Genomic DNA, 16,030 nt, shown 5'->3' on the forward strand with positions numbered 1-16,030 from the left:
GATGTGTGCACTGATGGCTGGTGGTGTGTGTGCCTGTAGAAATTGTGCACTGATGGCTGGTGGTGTTTGTCCCTGGTGGAAGTGTGCACTGCTGGCTTGTGGTGTGTGTGCCTGGTGGAAGCAGGCAATGACGGCTGGTGGTGTGTGTGCCTGGTGAAAGCATGCACTGACGGCTGGTGTTGTGTGCCTGGTGAAAGTGTGCACTGAAGGCTGGTGGTGTGTGTGTTATGTTATGTTATGTTAGGGTTTTTTTGTAAAGCGCACGTACGCCCGTGGGCTTCATGGCGCTGTTGAAGTAGGAACCTAACACAACAACTTACTGAAAATAAGCCTGTCTGAACAGCCAAGTTTTATAAGAACGTCTAAAAGTTAGAAAGTCTGGGCTGAGCTGAAGGGAAAGTGGTAGGGAGTTCCATAGGACAGCAGCTAAGTAATGGAAACAGCTGCCGCCCTGACGCTTTCTCCTGTAAGAGGGAACAACCAGCAAGTCTTTATTGATGGATCTAAGATTGCGAGTGGGCTTGTATTTGGAGACCAACTGATTGATGAACTGAGGCCCTATGTTTTGTAGACTCTTGTATATGATACAGCCGGACTTAAACATGATTCTTTGAGATACAGGCAGCCAGTGTAATTGTTCTAGGCCAGGCCTGATGGAACACCGCCTAGGTTGTTTAAGAACAAGTCTGGCTGCCTGGTTCTGCACTAGTTGGAGTCTTTTTAAAAGGCCAGATGGAAGGCCCAGGTACAGACTATTAGAAAAGTCCAGCCTGGAGAGTACCAGTGCGATGGTGACCTGAATAAGGGCTGAGTATGTCAGAAATTGTGCAATCTTTTTTATTTTCCTAATCTGGTAAAAACTAGCAGAAACAACTGCTCCGACTTGAGCTTTTAATGAAAGATCCGATGCAAGTGTAACACCCAAGCTCTTCACTGAAGAAGCAGGGACTGGGGCAGGACCAAGGCTCAAAGGCCAATAATGAGGGCCCCAGCTGATACTGCTGTCCCCGGGAAGAATTAACTCGGTTTTACCCGGGTTGAGCTTGAGGTGGTTTAAGCTCATCCAGCGTTGTATCATAAGCATAGTTTGGTGAAAGTGGGCGACTGAATCAGGAGTATTCAGAGGGAAAATTAGCTGTAAATCGTCAGCATAATTCAAGATTGTGACATTGAATTGTTTTAGGAGGTGAAGGAGGGGGCGCAGATACAAATTGAAAAGCAAAGGGGAAAGTGAGGATCCCTGTGGGACCCCACAAGTGGAGGTGGTTCTTGAAGCAGTGAAAGGCCCTAAGCGAACCGCTTGAGTGCGGTTCGAGATAAAGGAAGTGATCCACTCAAGGGCAGCGCCCCTGAGGCCGGCCTGCTCGACACGGCTAATTAGAATAGAAAAATCAACCGTGTCGAACGCGGCCGACAAATCAAGGAGAACCAGTGCCTGGTGGATGCCTTTATCCGCATTTGATCTTAATGTGTTTTGAACGGACAAAATGACAGATTCCGTCGAGTGACAGGGACGGAAACCTGCTTGGTTAGTTTCAAGATAGTCACTATCCTCTATAAATTTGGAACAGGATGTGGAGATGTGCGCTTCCAATATCTTCGACAAATATGGAAGTAAAGAGATTGGTCTATAGTTGACCAAGGCTTGAGGATCAGGTGTGCACCTGGTGAACGCGTGCACTGACATCTGGTGGTGTGTGCCTGATGGAAGCGTGCACTAACGTCTGGTGGTAGCGTGCACTGACGGCTGGTGGTGTTTGTGCCCGGTGAAAGTGTGCACTGGCTACTGATGGTGTCTGTTGAAAGTGTGCACTGAAAGTGTGGTTGTGTGTGTGGTTGTATGTGTGTGTGTGTGAATGTATGTGTGTATGTGTGGTTGTGTGTGTGGTTGTGTGTGTGGTTGTGTGTGTGTGGTCGGGTGTGGTTGTGGGTGTGGTTGTGTGTGGTTGTTGGTTGTGTGTCATTATATCACAGCATAACCATTAAACCTGGACGTTTTAACTCATAAAAAGTTCATACAAAGTGATGAAAGGGCCTTTAACTGGCTTCACAAACACTGCCTCCTGCACGTGTCACAGAGCTGCCTCGGTGTGGTATCCTCGGTGCAAAACCTATTAGCATTTTGCAGGACGCCCTGATTTTATTTCTTATAAAATGCCAAGAATCTTTTAGAAATCCAAACTTCTGTTCACTAGCTCAGGGAAGGATAATAAAACATGCATTTACATTGCGGCCAGCCTGCATGTAATCTTCGGCTGCTCTTTAGGTAAACAAACACCACGCTCGCACTATAGGCACTAGATTGCGCGCAATGAAAGAATAAGCACTGGCAAAATCAGCAAGTTAAGTGGGTGCCTGCATAAATATTGCAAAAAAGAACAAGTGATGGACTGAATGTGGATCAATGTCACACACTCCCCCAGTCAAAAGATCTGGGCCCAAATCCATCGTTTTTTTGCACTCCACACCACCCTGGGTCAGATAATGGCTTTATGCAAATCAGCTCTGACCCTGTTGCCCCATGGGAACAGTCCAGTCCGAACTACAACAGCCATATCTTTCCCAGACCGGAATCAAGCATCCGAGGACCGGACCGGTTTCGAGGTAACACCTCTCTTCAGCCCGGCTAGCTTGACTCCAAGTGGTGTGGAGTGCCTGGGACCCACGTCTGGGCATCCCCAGCGCACTTAGGGCGGCAATTGCAAAAAAGAACAAGTGATGGACTGAATGTGGATCAATGTCACACACTCCCCCAGTCAAAAGATCTGGGCCCAAATCCATCGTTTTTTTGCACTCCACACCACCCTGGGTCAGATAATGGCTTTATGCAAATCAGCTCTGACCCTGTTGCCCCATGGGAACAGTCCAGTCCGAACTACAACAGCCATATCTTTCCCAGACCGGAATCAAGCATCCGAGGACCGGACCGGTTTCGAGGTAACACCTCTCTTCAGCCCGGCTAGCTTGACTCCAAGTGGTGTGGAGTGCCTGGGACCCACGTCTGGGCATCCCCAGCGCACTTAGGGCGGCAATTGCAAAAAAGAACAAGTGATGGACTGAATGTGGATCAATGTCACACACTCCCCCAGTCAAAATATCTGGGCCCAAATCCATCGTTTTTTTGCACTCCACACCACCCTGGGTCAGATAATGGCTTTATGCAAATCAGCTCTGACCCTGTTGCCCCATGGGAACAGTCCAGTCCGAACTACAACAGCCATATCTTTCCCAGACCGGAATCAAGCATCCGAGGACCGGACCGGTTTCGAGGTAACACCTCTCTTCAGCCCGGCTAGCTTGACTCCAAGTGGTGTGGAGTGCCTGGGACCCACGTCTGGGCATCCCCAGCGCACTTAGGGCGGCAATTGCAAAAAAGAACAAGTGATGGACTGAATGTGGATCAATGTCACACACTCCCCCAGTCAAAAGATCTGGGCCCAATATGGCACCCGTGTTAATAATGCTGAAAGTTTAGCTCGGCGCCCGGGGGCAGGACAGCAATGAGAAAGCTGCTTGATGCGTGGCCAAACAAAAAAAAAGTAACAGTACGAATTAAAGACAATTTGCAAAAAGAAATTGAAAAATAGATAAAGAAGGGAAAATCAAACAGCATGAAAGATAGAAGGGCTGGGAGAGGCACAACAAGCTGCAAGTCTACAAACATCCCCCAATAACATGAGATGCTCCATATTTGGGACGCTCGAATCGATCCTGCATGCCATGTGTTTTATTGGAATTACACCATCAAATGCATTTACATTGTTGAAAAACAATCTAGAAACGAGAGCAGCTCGGAAGAAATGGCGTCCTGGAGCACGTATTTAATATAATGTGTGGTATAGTGCTTCAAAGTCCACATCAAGCTGGAATACTAAAGAAACAGAATCATCAGTAAGTCTATAGAAGACACTTCGTGAGAGAAGCATATGAGGACGGTAAACATGGTCTGGGTACACTCAGAGACCACTAATGTCAATGAACATTACAACCCTTTATAAACAATACAATATTACTTTTTCCAGCATGACCAATGAAAATATGGCAAAGATTTCATTGTACGGGACTTCAAACACACTGTCCAGATAACCCCGAGGGATTAGCTTTCTTCTGCCTGCAAAGTAAACAGAGCAGGTAAGGTGCGCAGGACAAGCATCCTGGCCTGCAGCGGGAGCAGGGCGCAGCCATCCATTTCCAGCCAATTAACCACTTAGGGAGCAGCTGTGAAGCTACCCCATGGAAGCTGCCTGCACCAGACATGTTTTAAATTACATGCGACAAAAGTGACATTAGTGAGCAACCAAAATACAAGAGGTAGCAATCGATACATTACAGGAGGAAAAAATGATGTGTGCAGGTTACAAAAGCGTACAGAAGACAGAATTAAAAGATGGAGCGCGAGAAATGGCACGGGAGGTGAACAAGAGAACGGGGCACACCAGAAAGAGGAGGAGGGTTAAAAAGAAGGCTCAACTGCACAGGGAAAGAAAATTAGTATGAAAGAAGGGGAGAGTAACCGGATGAAAGGAGGGCTGGGGGTTCGCTGCCTTTAAGGGGCTATGTGAGGAGAACTGAGCGTCTTGCGGTAACTGTAAAAGATGAGCCTCCAGGCAGAAAACTAAGAAAGGAGGCGGAGAGTAAGAAAGACAAGTAAGTAAGCACCAGGGGTGGGGCTGTATGAAAGAACGGGAAAAAAGACAGGAGACGAGAGCAAAACCGCGAGTGGACACAGGAGATAGGTTCACCTGAGACTTACCTTTCCGCCAAGAAACAGAACAGGATCCTCTGCCCGCAGCACAGGAAGAGAGGAAAGTGGGGCAGATGAGGCGGCGGTGGGGGGGCTGAGGGGTGGGAGGAGGAGAAGGGGGTGTTGAAGGAGAGAGGAGAGCTGGGATGGAAGCTGTAGGGGGGGTGGGTGTGTGTGCATGCGTGAGTGTGGCTGTGTGTGTGCGTTTGCGCGATTGTGCCTGTGTGTGTGTGTGCGTGTGCGTGTGCGTGTGTGCATGCATGAGTGTGGCTGTGTGAGTGCACGCACGATTGCGAGTGAATGTGGGACAGGAGATGTGCACGGCTCCGGGCTGGACGTGCGCGTCCACAGACCAGAATCACCGCGCGTGCCCCGGTCTGTCTTCCTTGAGAGGCAAATTATTGGTGGAGCACAATGCGTTAGCGAGTGCGAAGGTGTCAGAGCACTTACAATAGGAACAGAACTGAAACATTAGAACATTACAAGTGAACAAATTACAAAACAAACGTGACATTACGTGAGGGAAAAGTGAAAATCGTGAGCAAACAAAATACAAGAGGTAGCAAACGGTGCATTACAGGAGGAAAAAGTGACATGTGTGCAAGTTACAAAAGCATACAAAGTAGAGGAATAACGAATAATACTGCAATAAATGGAGGACACTCAAACACAAGAACAAACGTTACTTAGGCAATGGTGGCACTTGTGCAAGTATCGAAAGCAAACAAAATGGTAAGAGGTACTGGTATCAAACAGTGTTTTACAAGAGAATAGTTGCATGTGCATGTTACAAAAGAGTACCTACAGCTTCAGACTGCAGTGTCATATCTCGGACTACTCTGTTGTCACACGGTCAGAGAGCAAAGCTTTTGAGACCCTAGAAACTGAAAGCAGAGCTTTCAGTTCCCCTGCTCCCACATCCCGAAAGCTCTGAAACTTTTCCGATCCCCATGGGAGGAGGTCAGGAGGAGCAAGAGAGCTGAAGACAAGGCCAGGCCCCGGTGGAAATGCCAGAAGGAGGGCAGATAGAGGTGCCCACAGGCTGCATCCAGCGCAGCACACAACAATTCAATTGTCCGATGGCATGGGCCCGATAACACACACAGGGAAACAAACAATCACATGATCGCATGCATCATACTTAGACGACCTGAGCTGAGCGGCGCGCCCCTTGGCAATAGCTTATCTATCTACCACAATCATCCTGGAGCTGCACATGGGCACTGTATTCTTTGGCTGGGGGTCCGGCTTCGGCACAATTTATTGTACAAATTAATGATGAAAACAGCTCCCCACTGGGGAACACTAACAGAGAGCTGTTTTCATCATTAATTTGCACAGTAAATTGTCCCGAAGCCGTAGTCAACTCGCAGCGGGCCTATAAACAATGTTAAAAAGTGCCCGCCTGGGCCTTACCTGGTGAACTGACCGAGTTCACACTTCACAGTGAGCCCAGTCCTTCCTCTTTCTACAGCCAGTAACTACCTGGCACTGCTGGTAATGGCATGGTGCACAAGTCCCATGACGATGCTTCTTCGGGACAGATCTGCACAGGCAAAGAGGCTGTAGCCAAGAAATAGCCCTGCCCTCCACCCCAACCTATTGGAAGGCTTCCTGGTCACGTGACCTCCAATTCCCGCAAAACTTTACTTCGAGAAACAGACGTCCTGTAGAACGTTGTGTCCGTGGTTTCTTCCATTCTCTATTGTGATCTTCCTCGGCGTTGCTATAAGAGACATTCTGTGGCCGGGTCCATTGGTCGCCGCTTCCCCTGGGTTCTCTTTCAAAACACTGTGTATCCCTTCCATTGTGACCCGCGATGGCCCAGCTTTGGATGACCGATTATTTCGCCCAGAGCAAGGCCGGCACCCCGGCCTGCTCTGGGCCCTGAGAAAGCAAGAGCCGCAAGCTGCTGGCCGAGCAGCCCGCCGCGCCCAGCCCCTCGCGGACCGTCGAGCTCTCCCTGCCCCGCACGCTGCCTGGCACTGACCCTCCCGCCCTACGCACCCCCCGCAGCTCGGCCATCAAGAAGAAGCGAGCTTGGCCAGAATCCGACAGCGACCCACAGCCCGTGGAGGCCTAGCGATCCGCCCGCAAGAAGCTCGTCCTCCCCGGGGTAGAGGTGCCGGTATTTGAGCAGGAAGGAATCTGATGGATCTCGAGAGTGGTGGAGGTTTGCACGGAAGTTTGGCGAGTAACTAAAGAGGGGGAGGACGTGACAACTGTTTCCAATGTCGCATATATACAACAAACTCGAGCTCTGGAAAGGTCCTCCTCAGCTAAATATCCCCCGATTAGAGCCTCGAGGCAGGTATGTTTACTGCTGAATGACAAAAGTGTAATGTACAAACTTGTGGATTGTGTCCGCGTGTGTGCATGCGTGTGTGTGTGTGTGTGTGTGTGCGTGCGCGTGTGGCTGTGTGAGTGCACACGCGATTGCGAGTGAATGTGGCACAGGAGATGTGCATGGCTCCGGGCTGGACGTGCGCGTCCACGGTCCCGATTCGATGCGCGTGCCCCGGTCTGTCTCCCTTGAGAGGCATGTCGGTGACAATAAGTCTCGAGAGCGAGGCCTAAAAAGGGGATGGCCCGAGTCTAACCAAGAAATTTTCGACGATAAATGGGCTAAAGCAGGGATGCGTTCTGGCACCCTGCCTTTTTAAAATCTACACTGCTGATTTAGAGAGCAACCGTAGTCTTATCAAGGGAGACCCTCCTAAATTGGGAAAGACATCAATTGCAAGCCTGCAATATGCAGACAATATTGTGCTACTCTCCCAAACTCCACTTGACTTGCAGCGCCTGATTTCACATCTAGCACTAAACATCTCGAATGAACAACTAATAATTAATCGAAAAAAATGTAATGTCTTACTTTTTTTCCAGTACTCATAAAAAGCGCCCCAAATTCATCTGGAGGATAAATTCCAGCAAATTATTGCAGGTTGATGTATATAAAAACCTGGGGGTTCTCCTAAATCACCATTTAAGTCACAAACATCATCTAGAACATGCTCAAACAAAAATCCAACAATTATTATTTCCTTTCAAAACTTTACAGAAAAGACTAAGTGGTAGTTCAACAAACCATCTCCTAAAGGTAGTGGCTGCAAAAATGTTGCCAGCACTAACATACGGCGCAGAAATGCTGAACACCAAGGACTCCCAAACGCTAAATCTAGCCCAGTCCAGATTATTTAAGAAACTGTTTTTAATCCAGCGTCATATCTCTCAGATGCAGATCCATCTCGAATGCGGATTAACTAACCAGATGCAGGCCAGACAAGGAGTCCTTGTCAAATATTACTGGCGAATGAGGGCAACTGAAGACAACACGCTAGCTCACAACTGCTGGGAGAACGTTGAAAAACAATCAAGGCACAATAACTCTATATGCCAAATTTGAAAACCAGCACTTCTATCGCTAAATCTGGAGAAAGCCTGGCAAACACCTATGTCATAGCCTGTTTTCAAAAAAATCACCAATAAATCAACTAAAAAATGATCGTTACAAACTGATAAAGCCTTCCTGGCCAGTAACAGTCATGGATGGTCGGTGATGCCAACTTACATGCAAATAAAACTACAATCCTACTTGCACGAATGCTTTAGAGACTACTACAACCGGAAATTGACTTTACTGAGATTCGGGTAATTTTCGAATCAATATCTTACTTCAAAATGGCTACCGATTTGGCCATCCCTGCACTGACGCCTCTGTGGTAATGGAACAGAGTCACTATTACATCTATTATGCATCTGCCCGGCATTACATAATTTAAGGACGTCAATCTTAAGGCCAATCTTAAGAGATACTCAAATCAGGACCTGCAGAGCGGCCGTCATAAAATGCCTCTGTGGTTTCTCAGTCCAACTGTCTTAAAGACTATCAAATTCTTGTCACTAGCAGCACAAGAACTAGAAAAGAAAGAAACCAGCACAAGAACTTGAAAAGAAAGAAACAATGAAATAGGAATTTTGAAAGAAGGGCTCAAAGCAGCCGGCCCGAGTCTTTTTGAGATCTTTCTTGCCCGCCCCTTCTTTTAAAGCTCTCTTCTATGACAAGCCTTACTTTTTAAACAGGAGGCATAGACACGCTCATACCAGTACACATTCCGGATAGAAAGCCTTAGTGACTTAAGAACCTGGAAAGTAGGTCATTCGCAGCCGGGCAAAACTCCCCCCAGATCGTTTTGCACTTTCCTCCTCTCTCCCTCTTCTGTTGGCAATAGCACTTTACTTGTAATATAAGGCTTGGACATGTTTACATCGCTGCTTTTAATAAATGGCTGCATCTTGGTACCATACCACGTCAGGGTCACGACTACAAAAAAATGTTTTATTGCAATGTTTATTCTGTATTTGAGTTATGTTGTTTATATTACGGTGGTAATTCCCACCCTTTTTATGATTTCAACAAATCAAATAAAAGTATTATTATCTATCTATCTGATGAAATAAAAGGCATAAATTGAAATCAAGACTACACAGCCTTTGTAGTCAAACAAACCCAACATTCGAAAGTGCCTGGGGCAGTATTCTAGGATAAACGTCGAGCACTGCCAATAATTATTTTACAAATTAACCTCCTGGCCTGCATACATTTCTCATTGGACAGGTTGGACAACAAAATCATGGAGCTCGGTGCAATAATTTCCAACCATTGCACCACGGAGAACTTTCCCCTCCAGTCCTTTGTGGAATTTCTGCTCACTATAATATAAATACTACCCAACATTTGGTGGCAGCAACGATATACTGTGCTGTGTGTTTGAAAGACTTGTATGCCCTAATGTTGGAGTGACCCATTAGCCTGTCACTTAAGGAATCAAGCCTTGCAATTGTTCAACATCCACAATTTCCTTGTAGTTATCCCTCTTTAAGTTCGTTTTGTGTTCTTCATTAATTAGAATCACATTTGTTTTGTTCCTGCTGAATTAATAAGACATGGATGTACCTATAGATGACAACATTAAAATGTTCTATTCACTTAAGTCTCAGATTTTCATTGAATACACCTACACAAATTTGCTTCACATAATTTTTATCTAGTGAAATCATGCTGCTGGTGGCCTGCATCACATTACTTTGAAGGTATTTTGGCGTTTCCTTTATATGAAAGCGATTTCAATAGTTTCTGTGATGTTTCGTTGTCTAGACAGTGTTTTTTTCCAATCCCCGTTTCTATCGTGTGAATTCATCCAGAAAGCTTCTTGGCAACGCCTTAACATATGATGGTCTGTCAAAGAAATACTCTGAAATGTCTTCTTAAATATAATGATAATAAAAACCCTAAAAAAAAACTATATAAAATAAAACGCATTCTAAACACATGTAGATCTCAACTTGTTGCTGAAAGGAGCATGTAATATCAAGAGATTTTCCAACAAGCTATAAAGAGTCAATAATGCTGGTCATGCAGCTTTTAGAAACCGAGTAGGAAATAGTCCTTTATAATGCGAGCTGTCTAACTAATATTGAGGGACCCCATGCTTTATCACGGACCCACCCTTGGGCTGAAATATATATTTATTATTTATAGATTCTGAAGCCAGCTTGCCCTATTTATTAATCATGAGGTGATTAGCATGACGATATCACTAGATGGTGCCAGATGTTGGAGATGGTGTGTTTTTTCTTTTCCTGTACGACTGTATTTTTTAACATCTGTTTATAAAATGTGCTGTCACAGAACATTTTGATCCCGGCTTCCCAAAAACTTTGACATGACTTGTTGAAAGTGTTCCCAAAGAGAAATATTTAGAAAAAGGAGCGTTAGATAGAACATTTAGCACATCGCAAAACTCCTACAATGGCATGGCATACTGCATAGTTTGGAGAGCTGCAGCTTTCCTAAAGAACATGATATACGGCACAGTTTTTACACTTGCCTAGTGCCACTGGAACTTGGAGTATTTCCCAGTTTTTCCAGTTTGCAAAATTGCACAACGGACTAAGGGCCTCATTTATGCAGATTTGGCTTAAGACAGTAGAGAAAGTCATATTTCTGTACTGCCCTACATCAAAGTTGAAGGGCAGGAATGTGCATATTTATCCCATATGGTGAATTCCTGTCCTTTCCCCTTGGGATGGTGCCGTTTCAACAGCCTAGTGCCTGCCGACAACACAGGCACCCTTGCAACAAGGTGCAAGATGGCCTGTATTGTCGCCAGAATTGTTTTTGTTTAGGAAGGGCCACCTTCCTGCACAAAAATATTCCTGGGAGGCTTTTTCCTCTTTCTATGTGTGCTCCACATGGAAGAGAAAAAACAAGGAGAAATAAAGTTATTTCGCCTTGTTGTGCCTCCCCTGGAGAGGCAGAGATTTGGCCGCATCTCCAGGTTTACATGGTTTTGCAAATAAGGGGAAGCATAACAACCATGGGTGTCACATGGGAACAACCACCACAATGCCTATGGAAACCTTCCTTAGCGCAGAGTAAGGTAAAGCAGCAATTTATGCTGCCTTGCCTTACTCCATATCTATGAGGCCATTCAAAGCCATGCAAAGTGGCTTTGCATAACCTTATAAATATGATTTTATAGTTTGCACTATCAGAGCGTCACTAAAAGTGATGCTCTGTGGGTGCAAAGGGCTAATAAATTGCCCCTAAGTACATGAGGGGGTTCTCCAGTGTGCGTAATTAGCATATTGCATTAGACATGCAAAATCCTGTGATTTTGTTTTTAATGTCTTCAGCACTTGAGTTGTTTTCAAGCAAGTATGCATTCAGAAGCAGCTCATTGTTAGACACTGATGAATGCTAATAAAATGGCATGATCCTAAAATACACCTTGCTGTTTGTCACTTGTTTTGTGTGTTCAAGGCCGACTCACATAGAAAAAGGTATTAAAAGAATAATGTTTTTTGTAGTCAGCCTATCAGGTCACTGGAGAACATGCATTGACAAAGCCAACAGTTGTATCAGGATTTTTGTGAAAACATTTTTCTTAAGCTACAGAGTTGTGAACAGGATAGATGCATCATTGATAAAAGCAGCACAATGAATTCCCCAAGCACTGAACAGCTGTATTATGTTTAGAGACACGTAAACGTCTCTCACAAGGAAAAAAGTACCACAGCAGTTTATGTCTCCCCTCTCTTGCTCTCTCTTTCTCACACACATACAAACAAGCATTTGCAGTGCAATAGGTCTCGGTATTGCGAGAGTTTGAGCTATAGAAATTGTAAATGACAATGCCTTTTATTAATGTGTTTTGAAAACCTGCAAGCGGTGCAAAAACACCTGTGTTGTACTTTTAGTCATTGCTTATCACGAGCAAGGCTGGCAGTAACCAATCCTCTTTTACTGCCAGCCTTGCTTCTCATAAGGTGTTTATGCACCGCTTGCAGGTTTTCAAAACATAAGTAAAAGGCATTATCGGTTACAATGCTAATAGCTCAAACCCTGACAAATGTGAGACCTATTGCAATGCAAACGCTTGTTTGACTTGGAGAGAGTTGGACCCATACCGGTTCCCTTAGCCTAGGTGGGGTGCAGGAAGACAACATCGCGCCAGAATAGCATACCTTACCATACCATCAACCGAAAAGTATAGAATAAGCTAAAATGTAGGTGAAATACCTTGTATCATTCTGAGAATATATCTTTTGGCAACAGCACAAGAGTAGTGCCTGAAAGGTTCATCTGGACTCCAGAGTCCAAGTGGACACCAACGCTGGACCTCAACTCTAGCCAGAACCTGAAGGCCTCTCTGTCAAGGTGGTGGTACTAAGAGACGGGACCGATCACTAGCAACTGGTCCAAGTGTAGTTCAAGGACCGCCATGTTTTGTTTAGAATGAAAGGAGATACCTGTAGCATTGTGTTGTATCTTGAGTCTTCCTGCTGCTCAGCTAGTATGCATGAGATGTGGAATGTTGATGAATGGAATGTGATTGTGTTGTGAATGTCAGTTGGGTGAGGGCTGAGCAGCAGGACAGCTGCTCCTGATGGGGTCATCTTAATAACTTGAATAAAGTAACTTATGAATCTACAGTTCCAGCCTCTTTCTGATTACATCACATTGTTTCAGCCACAGGCTAAGATCCCTGATTGAGATAACATGATCTGCTGGTTCACGTAGTTTGCCCACTTTGTGGCACTTACTGTGCGCACGCTCATTGGTAAGTATAAAAACACTGGGGTGGTATTTAGAGTCCTCGCTTTCACAGTGCCACGCACCCATGCACAAGAAGGCCGTGGATCATGTGCCTGTCACATTCCCAGGGCACTTGGATAATATGACCAACAGAGTACCCAGTATCACAGTGTGTGCGCTGGGTAACCAGGAACCATCTAGAATAACAAGAAGCCACAAAGCTTTGACTGTTTCTAAAGCACAATGCTCTCTCACTGGATACAATATGTCCTGGTTTGTATTCTCATGTAATGCGCTCTACTCCCCACAGGCAAAAAGTCACACTATATAAAAATGCAAACAATAAATTAGGAGCGCTAAGGCGACCATGTCGAGAGGAGTGCACAGAGAGGCATTAGAGAGCAGCTGGAGAGGCTTTGAACCGTGAGGCAGGAGCGAAGGAACAGAGAAAAAAGGAAGGCCGGAGGGAGACCGAGACCTGAAAGAGACATGTGTAGGGAGAGAGGGGTACACGGGTTGGAAGGGGGAGCAGAGCTCAGACGTTCAGTTAGGAGTGCAGATGCAAAGAAATAATCCGGTGGCACAAGATACTGCAGCAAAGAGTGTGCAGGGGCCAATAGATGGACCCGTAGGAGCAAAGAGATGGGGGTTGGAGAAGCAGAGGGATCAGGATGCAGGGTAAACAGCAGTGGATGGACAGATGGAGCGCTGCAGATGCAGAAAGAGGGCACGAGCAGGGGAAGCCTGCAGGGAATGCTCTGGGCAAGACACAAAACGGTACAAGAGAGAGTGCAGGAGCCGATGGTAGGGTGCTGGGCAAGTATCAAGGTTCAGGGCCAATGTGCAGGTGCAGTAATAGAAGGGGATGCAATACATGTAGTGATTTAAATGGGCAATCCAGAGGTACTGAATTGTTAAATCCTGTCTTCAATGAAAAGCGGAGAGAAGACTGGTAAAGAATAAAGGTTCTTTAATGTAGATCCTTCACAGCATACACGAAGCACGTCAGCTAGGAACAGGAGTCAGGCAGTAACTGACAACAGATAGAACATGAAGCATAGAACCCAAAAGGCATTCTAAACAATAGAGACAAGTGGAGAATATAGATAGCCTAAAACTCCAAACCATAGATACCACACATCTCCCTTCCCCAAAACAAAAAAACAAAATTACAGATAAAAATCCTTGAGATAAGCAGGAGTACAGGTGTTGCGAGTACTCCGCCTAAGAACAGGTGGAAGATCAATTTGAGCAGAAATGACATTTGGAGCATAGGTAGAACAATCAGAAATGACATTTGAAGCAGAGGCAGAACAATCAGGTAAAACGTTAAAGGCACAAACATCATCAGTGACGTCAGGAGGCGAACATTGGTCCGACAGCAAGGAAGAAGGACCAGGACGTTCCAAATCATCAGCTCCAGAAATAAAGGAAGAATCTTCTTGAGAAGAAGACGTGGAGAGTTGCAAATCCGGAGATAAACAGACTGAGAAGTTGCTGTCCTTCAGGCCTTTGCAGTCTTTGAAAACATGGGGATTGACAACCACAACATTTCTTTTGCTCCACCAATTCCCATTTGAAATTAACACAGCATTCTTAGAGACTCCGATAACTTTTGAAGCAGGATAGAATTTAGATGTCTGACTACTGTTTTTCAAAGGTCTTTTGACTTTAACGAAGTCACCCACTTTGAAGGGAACAATTTTGGTTTTAAACTTGTCATCATAAGCAACTTTCATTTTGTTTTGCATAGAAACAACTCTGTCACGAACATGATCAACATTGGGTAATTTTCCATCAACTTTTGTCTTGTCAAGGACCCAGAGAGGACTAAGTTTGGAAGAACCAAAACGTTTCTTTAACAAGACAAAAGGGGTAATACCAGTTGTGGAATGGGGCGTATTATGATAACTCCACAACCTTTCTTTGACAGCTTTAGAAACATCCAAATTTTGCATGCAGGCTAACTGGATAGTGTCTTTTAACATCTTGTTAACCCTTTCGACCATGCCATTTCCTTGTGGGCTGTACAGGGCAACAGTCAAGTGTTTGATGTCAAGATTAGATAGAAACTTTTGAGTGACATGGGACTTAAACTGGACACCATTATCAGAAACTAGATATTTGGGAATCCCTTCTCTATGAAAAAGATCATCCAAAAATCAATAACACCGACAGTGGAGGGATCAGACATGAACCTGCACTCAACCCACTTAGAAAAATAATCCACAAGGACTAAAGCAAATCTTAAATGAGGCTTTAAGTTATACATGGGACCGATAAAGTCAATGCCCAGTTTCTCCCAGGGGCCCTGAGGATAAGGAACAGGAAGAAGCGGGGTATTCCGCAGCTTGAGGGATTTGTCAGCTTCAAAACAACAAGAACACCTACCAACAAAATTTTCTACATCAACATTTGGCCACCAGTAGTAAAGTCTTAACCTTTTCTTGGTACCGGTGATCCCCAAATGACCAAGGTGAGCCAAATTCAACAATTTCACTTTGAGTTTATTAGGAGGAATTAACAAGGAGCCCCTCATCAAAAAATCATCCTCTACACTAAGTTCATCTTTGACTTTAGAAAACAACCGTAACCCAGGATCAAGATTCCTATCATCGGGCCAGCCCTTGATTATATGACCTTTGACTATGTCTTGGACCTTGTCCAATTTAACACAATCCAACCACTCATCCTTACTGATGATACTCTCAGAAAACAACAAACCATCAACCATACCCACAACGCATTCAGAGTCCTCACAAAGAGAAGAAGAACCTTCAGAATCCTTAAGGGGACATCTAGAAAGGAAGTCAGCACGAGTATTTTTTCCTCCAGGGATATGTGTAATAGAGAAGTTAAATTCATACATCCTTGAGAGTAACCTGACTAAGCGAGGACTGAGACTATTGTGATCTTTGTTCGACAAAAGGAAAACTAAGGGCTTATGATCAGTCACCAAAATAAATCTTCGACCCCAAAGGTAAGTTTCGAAATGCTTGGTGGCCCAAAGACAAGCTAGAGCTTCCCTCTCAATAGTGCTGTATCTGCGTTCTGCAGGAGAAAGGGACCTGGAAGCAAAACCAACAGTCTGTTCTACACCTTCAATTAACTGAGACAAAACAGCCCCTAACCCGACGCCACTTGCATCCACCGTGACAACTGATTGGATGTCATCTCTAAAAGAA

This window comes from Lissotriton helveticus, chromosome 2_1 (assembly GCF_964261635.1).
Source record: "Lissotriton helveticus chromosome 2_1, aLisHel1.1, whole genome shotgun sequence".
NCBI lineage: Eukaryota > Metazoa > Chordata > Amphibia > Caudata > Salamandridae > Lissotriton > Lissotriton helveticus.